This window comes from Myotis nattereri, assembly GCF_964212035.1.
Source record: "Myotis nattereri genome assembly, chromosome: 1".
NCBI lineage: Eukaryota > Metazoa > Chordata > Mammalia > Chiroptera > Vespertilionidae > Myotis > Myotis nattereri.
In genome coordinates, this window is record NC_138075.1 from 98,757,614 (window position 1) to 98,772,555 (window position 14,942).

Below are 14,942 nucleotides of genomic sequence, written 5' to 3' on the forward strand. Positions count from 1 at the left end.
TTGCATAGTTTCACCCATCTCCACCCATATACCAGTCAATAAAAGCATTTATGAAGCACCTACAATGTGAGAGGGAATTCTGTGTTTCATTCTCCACTCTGCCAATTCCTTGATTAAAAGACTAGCTCAGAATATCTTTTTAGAAAGTGTTCTCTGCTTAATGCCACTGTCTTCATTGTTTCCATTCAACATGTGTCCTCTAGTGAGCACAGCTCCAGCACAGCCTGAGATAGTGTCACTCAGGCTTTTTGACCATGACCCACAGGAAGGAATAAATGTGACTGACACAATAATCCTGTACACACACACACACACACACACACACACACAAACTCACAAATGAAGTTAACTAAATAAATATTTCATGAAAGCAATTCTTACTATGTTAGATACACTTGAGTATTTTTAATTCTAATCCAATTTCATAAAACAAAAATGCTCATCTTTACCCACAGAATTGATTTCATGACCAGCATTTTTAAAAACTCTAAGGAACCTGGGTATTTAGGAAGTATAGAAGTTAATTAGAGGTTATAAAGGATGAACCTATAATTCAAACAGAAGGTGACTTTAGAGTGTTCACAAAGTATTGTCAGAAAAGTGAAGATTGGTCCAAATAAGGTATTTGTAAACAAATGTTGTTTGACCAGATCCTCTGAATTTCTAAGAACTAATTAATTCCTTAAAACAAACTTAAAAAAATTTATTTTAAAATTTTTTTTTGATTAAGTTATTACATATGTGTCCTTATCCCCATGTAACCCCCTTCACCCCCTTCCCCCTCATGCCCTCACCCCCCTGTTGCCCATGTCCATTGGTTAGGCCTATATGCTTGCATATAAGTCCTTTGGTTGATCTCTCCCCGTTAACCCCACCCTCCCCTACCATCCCTCCGAGGCCCGATAGTCCGATCAATGCCTCTCCGTCTCTGGATCTGGCCTTGTTCATCAGTTTATGTTGTTCATTATATTCCACAAATGAGTGAGAGCATGTGGTATTTATCCTTCTCTGACTGGCTTATTTCACTCAGCATAATGCTCTCCAGTACCATACATGCTGTTGCAAATAGTAAGAACTCCTTTTTTACTGCAGCGGTAGTATTCCATTGTGTAGATGTACCACCTTTTTTTAATCCACTCATCTACTGATCAGCACTTAGGCTGTTTCCAAATCTTAGCAATGGTGAATTGTGCTGCTATGAACATAGGGGTGCATATATCCTTTCTAATTGGTGTTTCTAGTTTCTTGGGATATATTCCTAGAAGTGGGATCACAGGCTCAAATGGGAGTTCCATTTTTAGTTTTTTGAGGAAACTCCATACTGTTCTCCACAGTGGCTGCCACCAGTTTGCATTCCCACCAGCAGTGCACGAGGGTTCCTTTCTCTCCACATCCTCGCCAGCACTTGTCGTTTGTTGATTTGTTGATGATAGTCATTCTGACAGGTGTGAGATGGTACCGCATTGTCATTTTGATTTGCATCTTTCGGATGATTAGTGACTTTGAGCATGTTTTCATATGTCTCTTGGCCTTCCTTCTGTCTTCTTTTGAAAAGTTTCTATTTAGGAACGTATTTGTCAATGTTATCACTAATAAGGTTTTAATCTCCAACATTTACAGGGAACTTATACAACTAAACAAAAGGAAGATAAACAACCCAATCAAAAACTGGACCTAAAAAAATTTATTTTGAGCATTACGTCCGATCTAAACTTCAAACATACAAAAATGGATAAGATTCTTACCTACCAGGAGCTTGTGGTTTAATGGCAAACACAGAGAAGTGACACAGTAATTATGGCCCAGTGTTCTAAGGACTATTACTGAGACCCACAGGGGCTTCTGTGGGAGCAGCAAGGGGATCCCTCATTCAGAAAGGGTTGGGCAGACTTCCTCTCTAGACCAAGAAAGTGCTCAGTATTTGTGTTCAGTGGTCCTAGAACATCTTGAATCTTCAGGGCATGATGTGGGGTGCTTATGGTTGCAGTGAAAGGCACAGATGGAGAATGATCAGAAATGAACCTCTGGAGAGAGGTGAGCAAAAGAGCTTAAATTTTCTTTGGAAACATAAAGGCAATCCATTGAGGGGTTTCTGATTTTGAGAGATTCCTGAAGAAGAAGTGTGGAGGATGCTGGCCAAGAAGCCAGGCTGCAGCAGCAGTTCTATTTAGGAGGCTGGTGTTGAAAACCAGAGGAGAAATAGTGCAAAGGGCACTCGCCAAGGCAGTGGTAGTGGGAATGGAGAAGAGGGGAGACCTCTGAAAGGGACTAAGGACACAGTAGCAGGCAGGTTAAAGCAGGTCATGTCTCTAATCACTTCTAGGGTTCTGACAGGCATGACCAGTGGCGTTTGTACCTCCCAGGCAGACAGGAAATGCAGAGAGAGAGGACAAAGTTTGGAGAAAGCGTTCAGTGATGGACACACTGAGTTTGGAGTACCTATGATGATGCAATACCTACTTGGATCTGGAGCTTGGGAAGAGGTCTGACCCCTCATTAGATGAAGCCACAAAGCAAATATATGAAGTAGGACTAGCAGAAGAATGGGGATGTGGCCCTAGGAAGGCTCCAAATTCAGGACAATTACTGATTTGCTCAAGGTCAATTATTTGGATGGTTCTAGTTAGTGTGGGGTCAGTGCAAACAGCCCTTGTCCTCACTTCCTTACTGCCTTCTCTAAGCTGTAAATGCCACCAGAGCTCTCATGAGTAATGAAGAGTCTCTAATGTATTCATCCCCACAGTCCTTCCTTTCAGGAACCTTCTGGAGATGACACAAGTGCCAGGCAGAGGGCAAAGCTTCAACACAGCAGGACAAAGGTAAGTGTCATTAACAAAGAGTAAAAGACCAGTTCTGAAATGTTTTCTGGGCAGGGTCCCAAATTCCTGACAGTCCTAATATTTTCGCAAATTGGAGTGTTGTTCTAATGTCTTCCAGAGGATCATAATCTGAGTTGTGAGGGCTGTTTCTTTATGAGATTTTTAAAAATAAGTTTTTTACTGATTTTAGAGAGAGAGGAAGGGAGAGGGGGAGAGAGAAACATTGACTGGCTGCCTCCTGGACCCCCCCCCCCCCCCCCTACTGAGAATGGAGCCAGTGGCATGGCTGAGAATCCAACCTATGACCTCTCAGGTACATGAAATGATGCTCAACCAACTAAGCCATACCAGTCAGGGCTCTTTAGGAAATTTTAAGTCCTTCCAGATCGAATCACTTGACTGTCTTTGGGCCAGTCCACAGCTCAGCCTTTAGTGGAGGGCATAGGGATGGAGGAGGGTCTAGGGAAAGCAGAAGTTCAATTTCTGTTCTAGGATCTTAGGGACAGTGAAGCTTACTGTTATGGGCTGAGTTGTGTGCCCCCAAAATTCATGTATTGAAGTCCTAACTCCCAGTACCTCAGACTGAGACTGTATTTGGAGGTAGGGTCTTTTAAGAGGTAATCAAGTTTAAAGGAGGTCATACGGGTGGGCCCTAATCTAGCATGAAGAGGCGATTTTGGACACATGCACACAAAGGGAAAACCATGTGAAAACACAGGGAGAAGATGCTACTTACAAGCCAAGGAGAGAGGCCTCAGAAGATGTCAACCCTGCTGATACCTTGATCTTGGACTTCTAGTCCCCAACAGGCTAATACACTCCTCACCTTTCATTTTTCTGAGGGGGGCTTATATACATAAGCTTGGTGTGTCCTCAAGAGGAAAAATGAAAGAGTTTAACATTCTGAGGAAAAGAAGAAAGGGCTGGAGAGAAATTAAAAGTGAACACTACCTACTGAAACAGACAAGTAGCACAAGTGGATTTAACATGTTTAAATTTACCTACTGTTTAGCAAATTACCAAATACTTCACAAATCTTGGGAACCTGTTAGAAACTCAAATTCTCTGGGCCCTTGGAAGATTTGATTAAAGAATCAGAAAAGGGGGATGGGTGGGAGTTGGCAGCAATCTGTTTTAACAAATCTAAGGGATTCCGATTAGCTAAAGTGTAATCTGTGAGAAACAATGAGATAGGGTATGGCCCCTGTCAAGACCAGCTGGGAGGGTGACGTGACTTTTTTCACGGTTGTCAGTGGCCCCGCAAGGATGGTCTCCTTGACAACTGGGCCCGGAGCTCGAAGGACTCCGAAGTTCTAAATCCTCGGTGGGTTTTATACCTGGAAGACTACCGGACGCAGCGCGGCAGCTCGGGGTCTCTAAGGTGAGCGGCGCCCTCCAGCCTCCAGGCAGCGGCGCGGCGCGGCTGCCACGGGTGAGAGGGGAGAGCCGGGGAGCCGGGGAGCCGGGGAGCCGGGGCGCGTGCGCGCGGCTGTGAGCCCAGGGGTGGGGCCCGCCTGGCCCGCTCTCCGAGCCACTCAGAGCGCCCCGCTGCGACACCCAAGGCGATACAATTAACACCCGGCGCCGCCCGCAGTCGGGAGGGAGGTGCCGGGTGCGCCAGACCAGCCTCGCAACTTGCTCAGCTCCCGCAGTTGTGGCGACTGGGGCCAGGCAGACTCTCCTGGGCCCCTCGCCGGGAGCTAGGCAGTGCGGTGACTGCGCCGTGGTCGCCAAGGTTACCCCGTGAGTGTCCGCCCGCGGCAGAGCCGCCCCGTGTCACCGCGGGGAACTTCGCGCCGGCTGGCAGGTGGGCTGGGAGGCCGCGCGGCTCGGGCTCTCCAGCGGCGCACGAGTAGGTGAGTGGGGCCGCTCCGTGGTGTGTGTGTGTGTGTGTGTGTGTGTGTGTGTGTGTGTGTGTGTGTGTGTGCAAGCGCTCCGTGGCAGAACCACCAACCTGGTTCCCTCCGAAGTTTTACTCAGGACTTTGGGGGCGGGTCCGGGGTGTTTACTCGGACCCACTCCCCCCGGCCGGCCCGGCCTCCCGCCCAAAGGCAGACCTGCTCCACCGGGACCTGGACCTCGCTACAAGCCTCTCTCCAGTCCTAGGACCCGGGCGAGGACCCATGACGGGCCGCCGCCCTCCCCTACGAGCCTTTCATTGGGGCAGCAGGGGGCTACCGAGATACCAGGCGCAAACTTCCTTTACACGCAGCACAACTGCATCTAAACGCCAGGGTTTTAAAACAGGACGAGCGTGCGCGAGTCATCGCGATTTCCTCAGGACATCCCTGGAGGCGGGGCCGAGTGGGGCGACTCGGGGCACACGTGGGTGACTTGGGGCGCGGCGTCTGGCCCCGGGCGGGGCATGGCGGCTCGGGAGGGACCCACCGCGCCGACCCCTGTTCGGGAAACGGTGCCCTGCGGTGGGAGGCGCGGGGGTCCTCGCACTCGGTTGGGCTCCCTGTTCCCGACCCTCTGCCCCGCTCCTCGCTGTCGCCAGGGTGCCCCCCCTTGGTGGCCCGGCAGAGGGCGCCAGCGCCCGATGGTCGCGCGGGCCGGCAGAGGGAGGGGACTCGCGCGGGCCTCCAGGTGAGGAGCGCAGTGAATCAGCCGGGACCGGACCGCTCCTCGCTCTGAAAAAGGAGGCGGGGAGTGGCGGCGGCGCTGGGGAGGAGTCGGGCTGGCACCGTGGCGCTGTGGAAAAGTCAGGGTGGCGAACCGCTGTCGGCGGGAAGCGGTGATTCTGCCCAGCGGAGCGCTGGGAGAGCTCGGGAAGGTGAGGACCGTCCCTCCACGCGGTGGCCAAGGGGCAGGGAACGCGGCACAGGGTGAAGGCTGGCGACGCTAGGGCACGAGGCGCGCGCTCTTCTCCGGGGCCGATGTGGGGTGAGTTTTACCTCGGCGGGCGGGGAGGGCTGGCCAGTCCCCGGGACGCGGCTGCGGGTGCTCCCGGCGGCCCGCAGGGTCCCCGAGCTCGGTAACAAAGGCGCTGCGCAGCCACTCCTCCCACCCACTTCCGTCCCGGCGCGCCGCCCGGAGGAGTCCGCCGGGCCAGGGTTTCCCTCCGCCGAGTTTCGGGAAGTTAGCCCCGCAGCCCGTTACGCAGGGAGGAGGGGCGGGACCGGGGGCAGCCAGGCGAGCGTGTGTTCAGAACTGCGACATCGCCCGTTTCCTTTCCGGGCGAGTGGCGAGAGCCGCCGTGGCCCCGGTATCTCTCCTCCAAGTCCCAGGGTCGCGCGCGATTTTGAACTCCCAGCGCCGCGGGCCCAGCCGTCCCGCCGTCCACACCCCTCCCTGCAGACTCTGGACGCGTGCGGGCTCCCGGAAGGGAGTCGAAGGGAGTCCTTTAGTCCCTGGTGACTGCCAGCAGCCCCAGGCACCCTGAGCGGAGCTCCAGGAGGCGGTAATTGCATTACTGTGAGTTAGCGGCTGGGAGGCTCCAGTCCAGGCCGCAATCTGGGTCAGGTGCGGGGTTAAGCGCTTCTGGCGCAGGCATGACAGCTCTGGTGAAGTCTGACAGTTTATTGCCATTGGAAGTTCCCAAGAAGGGAGAGGACAGCAGGGGAAATTGGGAGAGCTCCTTGTTTTCCACGAGTTTGGGGGTAACTGTACAACCCCCAGCACATGCACAGGTACTGCCACTGAAATGGCAGGGGCAGTCTCTCCTCTCCACCACGCGCCAGACATCACGAAGCTGGACACGGAGGAGGAGGTGCTGCTGAAGGGAAACCCAGGGTCCTCTGCTCAGGTGTGAAACATGATCCCTCAGTATCAATGGATAGCATTCATTTGTTTTATCTGCCGCCACTCCCTTCTCCTGTAGTAGGGAAAGTGCAGAAACTGGTTTGTCTTAAGAGCCTGAAGTAGAAGAGGATCTTACCAGTACACTTTGGAAGGCTCTTCATCTTTCTTCCTTAAACCTCACAGTTTCCTCCAAAGAGGTTCTCTCTGTTACAACGAGGAAACTGAGGCTTAAAGATGTTTATAGGATCCAGAGTCTGTCCTCCTCCAAAGAGTACTTCCTATTTGCTCACCCCAATCTTTGCCCAAGGCTGTTCCTGAAGGGTATTTTTGTGGATTGCTGATTGAAAAGTCGGGGTAAATGCTGTCACTGTAGGTTGGGTTTGATATTAGGCATTAGGGTTAGATTGACTTTTCACATATTGCTTGCTTTTGTTAGGGCCGCTGCCTCAACTAAAACAATCTTAGTTTAATGCTTAGGGTATATGAAGACAATTAAAACCTTAGAGTTACCTGACAACTGCAGAGAGTCAAAATAGCTGTCCTTTATGTGGTGTCTCCTTGTCAGGGGGGCCTGGGGTTGGAACTCTACAAGCACTGAGCTCTGTTGCCTTCCCTGTCCCAAGAGGCTGTAGTTCCCACCCTGTTATAACTGTGCGACTTTGCCATCTTCTCAATATGTGTTTAAAATTAAGTGACATTTGCCTTGGAAATATGGCCAACCTTAACTGCCTGATGAGTTAAAACTCCAAAAATCCTTTTAGGCTTCTAAGAACATGGTGTTATTCACACACCTTTATCCATTATCAAGCTCAAGTATATGGTATGGGATGTTGGTATTGTCTTGCATGTACTTAAGGTGGAATGTTTAAGGAAATACGTTGTCTGAAGTCTGGAATGACAGTCTGTGACTCAGAATGTCCTAGTGCAGCGACATCAGTTGTGGAGGTGGCGAGGCATGGTGACTGAGGGCAAACCTCTGAAGTCCGAACGGCCAGCGACAAATGCCGCCTGCACCCTTTATAGCTCTGTCTGTTGGGCAAATTGCTCAGCCTCTCTGAGCTTCAGTTTGCTCTTCTAAGATAGAGATGATATAATAACTTCTGGTTTCAAGCTGTGTAGCTGCGCAACACATTTTCACTAATAACCATAGTGTTTATAAACAGAATCTTTTTCTTCCTTCCCTCAGCCAAAAAAGTAAAATGGTGGACCCTTGCCTTGAACTCCCTTTTCTTTTTTATTAACACTGCAGTGTAGTGCAGTTAGTGATTCTTTCTCTCAGCAAGTGGTGGTGGTGAAGGGGGCGGGTTGGCACTGGTGGAAAACTTTGTCTAGTTGCCCAAGGAATTTACAAGGAACTGTAGAACTCCTTTGAGTTTTACAACTGTGTCATTTTGTGGCCACCCCTGAAGTCATTTCTCTTTCCTTTAAATTTTAAGCCAATATTCTAATGACCAAGATGATAGGACTTAAAAAACAAACAAACAAGCAAACAAACAAATCAAACAAACTGGAGAAAAGGAAGCAAGTATTCTCTTTGCTCATTTACTAGCCGTTTATAACACTAAAGAAAATTATCAGCTTCTGTGAAAATTATGCTGGCACAGTCTTGGTTTAAAGGTGAGCCACCGGATTGATAGCAAAGGAGGAGTGTTTGAGGTAATATTTCAAAAACATTTGCTCAAATAAGGTAAACTATGTGCGATCTGAAAATTGCTAAACTAACTTTTGGAAGGTGACAAAAAGACACAATATATGTTCAGTTAAGCGAAACTAGTCAACAACCATTCATGTGTTACGAACTGGAACGCTTTTCCATTTAGCAAATACAGGTGGAAAAATGGGTTCCTTTTAATATGTCAAGTTGTTTGTGAAAGACCTTTTCCACTGCTGTTTCATAATTCTTGATTTTATTTCTGCATTTATCTTTTAAACAAGCATGGGCTAAAGTACTGCAAATGTTATATATAATGTCCTTAAACACCATCGGATCATGAAAGTTGTCACCAAGAAGTGCATAGCACTGGAGCACAGGGATGGGTTGCCATTTAAAGCCTATATCAGTTTTACACTTGGATACAAAGTGTAGCTTTCTACCACACTGGAAAATGATCTGGTGAGTAACCATATGACAGTATGCAAAGGGTTAGGAGCAAGGTCCCTGCTTTTGTGCATCTCACTTCATTTGTAGGTACTTGTTGAGCTCCCACTGGGAAGAAAGCAGCTGCAGGGCATGCACCAAACCTGCCCTGGGCTGTCTCTTCCATTGTAGGAAGATGAACAGGCAGTTTGTTCAAGAGCATCTTGCATTCCCCAGCTGTTCCACAAACTTCTTCCCATATGGAAGAACTTGCCAGCTGCTGTGGCAACTGTACTTGCATTTGCTGCTTTTGTGCAGTAACCAAAGAAGGTAAAAATCCAAACACCTTTGTTAAACTGTAGCCATTTTACATAGTCTGTTTGTTTTTGTTATGTCAATGGAATTCTAGATACAGTCTGTCAGGGGAGAAGGTTTAAAAATAAATGTCAGAATTAACATATGATTCTGAATAAATTTTTTAAGGATAACCAATATATATAGTTTTCCCTTGATTAAAACCTAGGCTGCTTTTGTATTTCATTAACTAATCAAGGAGTGGGTCTAATACTGAAATTAAGTGTGTGTTTTTTTAAATGGCCATATGAATCAGGTTTAGTTATATACATTTTTCTATTGCATGAAATGTATAAAAGTTACAATGTGTGTCTAGATCTTGCCTTTTTGTTTTCAGAAGATTAGGTTATTTTGCGTTGGTTAGAGTCAAAGGTTAGAAGGTACTTTGTCCACACCCCTTGTCTTATCCATATGAAAACTCGAGCAGTTTTCACTTATCCAAGGTGATTTGACTCTTGGTTTAATTCAGAGAATCTTTTGCTGAGTGTGTACAGTGCTGCAGGCCTGAAGAACTCTGTAGATAAGTAAGGGCTTAGGCCCCGCCCCAGAAAGACTCACAGCTGACAAACAACAGACTTAAATGAATACCACCGGAGGGCTGACACAGAGGCAGCACCTTTGTGTGCAATTACCTCTTCAGGCACTTTTTTTGGTAATAATTTTGGTAGTGTAATCTTGTCAGCTCAAATAAAGTCTGAGTAAGAAGTTGACATACCGATAAAAATCGAGAAGGAGAGTCTGGGTACAGGAAGAGAGAAGAAGCATTATGTGGTTTATCAAATTGTGAGTATCTGTACCGAAAAGAGAAGGCTTTGTGTTTTGCATGGAGACGCCGGTCTCTACCTCAGCCTCCCTGTCCCAGAACTCCCTCCCAGCTCTCTAATGTATTTTGCCCTTCTAATTAGTGTGAATGAAGGTGAATAAAGGATCTCTAGAAGATACAGCATAAATCCTAGAGCTTTATTGGAATTCAGTCAGCTTCAATCCCTTTGTTTTAGAAGAGGTTATAAAATAAGTCATAATCACTTGGACATGTGTAAGACCCTCTGACTCTGAGTCTCAGCTAATTCTTAGAGGCTCTTGAACTGGAAACTGCTGTTGCTTCAGATCCCCAGCTACTCACAGTTGCTGAGTTAGACCCACAATTTTAAACCCTTTAATCCCTTCTGGGCTCCATTTACACATTCGTGTATCTTATACCTCATCTGTTTTGCACAGTGACATTAGATTTTCACAATGTTTCAGCTTTCATTGGTTTTACTGGCATTTTCATTTGAGACTCAAGAACTCTGTTAGGCTCTCAGGGTTGATGACCCTAGCGGCTCTCTTTTGCCAAAGAAGAAGCTGAGGCTTGGCACCTGAGCACCTTGCCGGGGCTAGGATTAGAATGTAAGTCTGACTCAAAACTCAGCACTCTCTTGGCCAGAGTCTCAAGGATCAACTTAAACAAATCTAGAGAAGTTCAGTCACTTCCTTGCTGAGCTTCACTGTGCGTGCGGACTACAGTGGTCCTCACTGGGCTCTTTCCTTGAGATGACTGTTTCTTATTACACTTCTTGTGCATTTTACTTGTTCATTCATTAATCATGTTATGTTTTTAAGTCTTGGCTCTCCAAGTGCAACTGCCAGCTTTCTAACACATGGACCCCTCCTTCGCATCACACAGGCGGACCAACAATGCCTATTGGATCCATTATCCAGCCAGCACCTTTCAGAAGATGACCTCATTTATTTCAGGTGTAGTTTGGAATGCTACACAATTCTTGATGAATGTCAGCTATAGATGGATGGTCAGAGTTTACTCTTGTCTTTTCCACAAGGGGCATAGTTGAAACATGAGCCAACACCCTTTGGTAATGGTGACTATACTGTCCCTTCAACATTGTGCTCAGTAGAGGTTAGAAACCTCTAAGAGGTGATGAGCTTTGGGGGTGCAGTAGAGGGCCCTCCTGTTTTTAGGGCTTTTCTAATACTCCTTGTGCAGCCATTGTCCTGTTCCTCACACACACCCCTCCTGCCCCCGAATAGTCTCCCCTCCTGCCCCCTAACTTTGGCAGCTTCCTCCTCATTCTAAGACCCTTTGTTTTCCCTCTGACATGCTGCCCTTCCTGCTCCTGGTCTGTTGCTGCTCGCCCAGTCACCTCCTGGCAGTCCTCGGTTTCAAGTGTCTTACGGATGGACGCTTTGCCTTGGATGCCCTTATCTCCATCTGTCATTGGTGTTTAATTGCTTTCCCCCACTCTCCAGCCTGCTCTTTGACATGGGGTAGATTTTCCCCCTTGCTGTTTTTTCTGTTCACTTCTGTCAGCTTTTCTTCTGGCTGATCGTGCTGTCCCTTTGTGCCTACAGTTTCCTTGTGTTTCCAGAATGTGTCTTGTGTCTTTGTTTCTCTCCAGGGCTACCCTGCTCTTTCTTTCTCTCTTCCTCCCCACACCCCTATTTTACCACTCTTATTTTTTTTATTGAGGTATAATTGACATATATTTTAGTTTCAGGTGTATAGCATAATGATCTGATGATCTTTGTGTATATTGCTAAATGATCACCATAATAAGTCTAGTTAACATACATCATCCCATACAGTTACAAAACTTTTTTCTTGTGATGAGGACTTTTAAGATTTGCTCTCTTATCTACAGTGGGGCCCTGACTTACGAGTTTAATTCGTTCGGAGACCGAGCTCGTTAAGGAGCTCGTTAAGGAGCTCATTAACCCAAATTACTCTGTCAACTCAATGCAGCTGGTATCTCAAAAAACTCGTTAGCCGGGTCACTCATAAGTCAAGGCCCCGCTGTACTTTCAAATACTTAATGCTTCTTCCCATTTTTGACAGTGCTTCTTAAGAAGTAGATCCTTTCTGTCTTATCTGTTCTTAACAGTTTGCAGGCGTGGTACGAAGCCAGTCCTGTTTGGCTGCCACCTGCACTGGGTATAATAATTAGGATAAATACTCTGTCACAGTTTTTATTTAGAGCAGTGGTTCTCAATCTTGGGTGCACATTAGAATCACCTGGGAATCTTTTTAAAATCCTGATTTCTGGGCCTCATCCTCCAGAAATTCTGTTTCTTTGTTACTAATGTTGTGGCCCCACCCCATAACAAAGAAACAGAATTTCCGGAGGATGAGGCCCAGAAATCAGGATTTTAAAAAGATTCCCAGGTGATGCTAATGTGCAGCCAAGGTTGAGAACCACTGATTTAGAGAAACTTTGGTTTTAAAAAAACAGTTCTTTGGAATTGAAACTTCGATACACCAGTTTTAAAGCTGGTCAGGTCAGGGTATTTCAAAAGCCTGAACTTTGGGGAAAAGGGTTTGAAATTTATTTTGGCTTTCCTTTCACATGGCAGTACCTGGAAAGTAACTGAACCATGGGCTTGTTTTTGGATAACTTTTCCCTTGCAAGTGGAAATTGTACACACACAGAGCAGAATTAACATTTTCTTCTTTTTATAAAATATTATATTTCTGAAAGATCTTGGGTGGCAGCTGGTACTTTGTGGCCACTCTGGCTTGCATGTAAGTTATGAGTGATTGGTTGTATTAACACTATGCTGAGGCATTTGTTCCAGAGGCTCATCTGGGGTATCCTATCTAATAATAGAGAAACATGGTAATTAACCGTAACTTCACTACCCTTCCCATTGGCTAATCAGCGAGATATGCAAATTAACTGCCAACCAAGATGGCGGCCGGCAGCCAGGCAGCTGAAGCAAACAGGAGGCTTGCTTGTTCCAGTGATGGAGGGAGCCAAGGTTCCCGGCCTGCAGCTGCTGGCCTCTGAGCTGCAAACCTAAGAGACATTGTTGCAATTATAGAAGCTAAACAATCCCCAGAAACCTGCTTTCAGCTGGCCGGCCTTGGAGCTGGAGCTGAAACAGTGTTTCAATTATAGAAGCCAAACAAACCCAGATCAGCAGCCGAGGTCTCAGAGCTGGAGTCGAGCCTCAGAGCTAAAGCCGGCTCTCAGCTCCAGTGACAGCCATAGAAGGTAAATAAATCCCAGAATAAAAAAAAAAAAAAGAAAAAAAAGGAGAGGTTGGGAGCTTCAGTCACCCGCCATCCTGAAAACGGCCCTCAGCCCCTCACCCAGACTGGCCAGGCACCCCAGTGGGGACCCCCACCCTGAAGGGTGTGTGACCAGCTGCAAACAGCCATCATCCCCTCATCCAGGCTGGCCAGGCACCCAAGCGGGACCCCCACCCTGATCCAGGACACCCTTCAGGGCAAACCAGCCAGCCTACACCCGTGCAGCAGGCCTCTATCCTATATAGTAAAAGGGTAATATGCCTCCCGAACTCGGGATCAGCGGAGCTGCGAGGCCTCACGCCCCCGGATCAGTGGAGCCACAAGGCCTCCTGGCACTGGGATCAGTGGAGCCCTGAGGCCTCCTAGCACCGGGATCAGCGGAGCAGCGAGACCTCCCAACACTGGGATCAGCGGAGCTGCAAGGCCTCCTGGCCCCTGGAGCAGCGTGACAGGGGGCAGCGCCCAAACCCCCTGATTGCCCTGTGGCTCTGTGTGTGACAGCGGGCGGGGCCACAACCTCCCTATCAGCCCTGCTCTGTTCATGACAGGGGAAGGCGCCCCAACCCCCTGATCGGCCCTGCTCTGTGCCTGATAGTGGGGAGCTCCCCAACCCCCTGATCGGCCCTGCTCTGTGTGTGACAGGGTGCGGCGCCCCGACCCCCCCCCCCCCCATGGACCCTGCTCTGTGTGTGACAGGGTGGAGCCGCAACTTCCCCATCGGCCCTGCCCTGAGTGTGATGGGGGAGTGCCCCAACCCCCTGATCCGCCCTGCTCTGTGTGTGACAGTGTACAGAGCCCCAACCCCCCTGATGGGCCCTGCTCTGTGCATGACAGGGGGTGGTCCCACAACCTCCCCATCGACCTTGCTCTGAGCTCGACCAGGGGCTCCACCTAGGGATTGGGCCTGCCCTCTGCCACCTAGGAGCAGACCTAAGCCAGCAGGTCGTTATCTCCCGAGGGGTCCCATACTGCGAGAGGGCACAGGCTGTGCTGAGGGACCCCCCCTTCCCCCCCAAGTGCACACATTTTTTTGCACCGGGCCTCTAGTCTATCTATATAAAAGGCTAAGTGTCCCTCTGACAGTAGCTATGATGTGCAGTGACCACCAGGGTGCAGACGCTCAACATTGGAGCTGCCAAGCTGCAGTGACTTGGCAGCTGCGGTTCTCAGGTGATGCACCCTGAAACACATCCCGGAACCAGAGAGGAGGGAGCTCTATTCTTCGTGGGACCACGCGATTCCACCTTCGGCCATGGGTTATTTTTTTGCTGTGGCACTATCGGCCCTGAATCTGGTTTACTGCACATTTGCATTTGCAGCAACTTTGCAGAGTGCCCTCTTGCACTCTGGGACCCCTCGGGGGATGTTGGAGAGCCAGTTTCAGCCCAATTCCCGCAGGCCAGGCCAAGGGACCCCACCTGCCAGAGGGACCCCGCTCACTCCACAGACGCCCTTCGAGCTGAGCAGCCAGAGAGGGACAGCTGGATGTTGGCTCCAGGGCGTGTCCAGCCTGTCTTGCCCAGTCTTGCCCCACCAGCCACCTTCTAATTAATTTCCTTTCAATGTGCGTGAATCCATGTACTGGGCCACTACTTTCCTAATAAGGATCCTGTGTCCATGAGAAAATACTGAAGAAATGTGAGATCTTTGATTTAGGAATCTTTATTTTTTTTTCCAAAGCTTTGAACATGGAAGGGTACCCTCAGGGTCAGGATTGGAGCAGGTTGGCTGTTGGAAGCAGTGGGAAAGGATGTTTTCAGCTTGCCTTGAGCCAGAGCTGCAAGGATAACATCCAGGCCTGGTGAGGCTCCAGCCAGAATGTTTGCCATGAGATGCTGGGAATCCCACCTGGTATTTAATCGCTGCATGGAAATTTCTCTTTTTCTGATTTTTTTTTTTTGTGTGTTAATTTACACCAAAG

The 14,942-nt window shown here is 48.5% G+C and overlaps 1 protein-coding gene across 1 annotated transcript in view; it reads left to right on the forward strand.

The window, feature by feature from the left end:
* Nucleotides 1-5,169: 5,169 nt before the first annotated feature.
* Nucleotides 5,170-14,942, forward strand: part of SVIL (supervillin) — a 266,016-nt gene continuing 256,243 nt past the window's right edge. The window contains exon 1 of the mRNA XM_081100660.1: nucleotides 5,170-5,595. The gene's annotated coding sequence lies outside the window, so the exon portion shown is untranslated. The remainder of the gene's footprint in view (nucleotides 5,596-14,942) is intronic.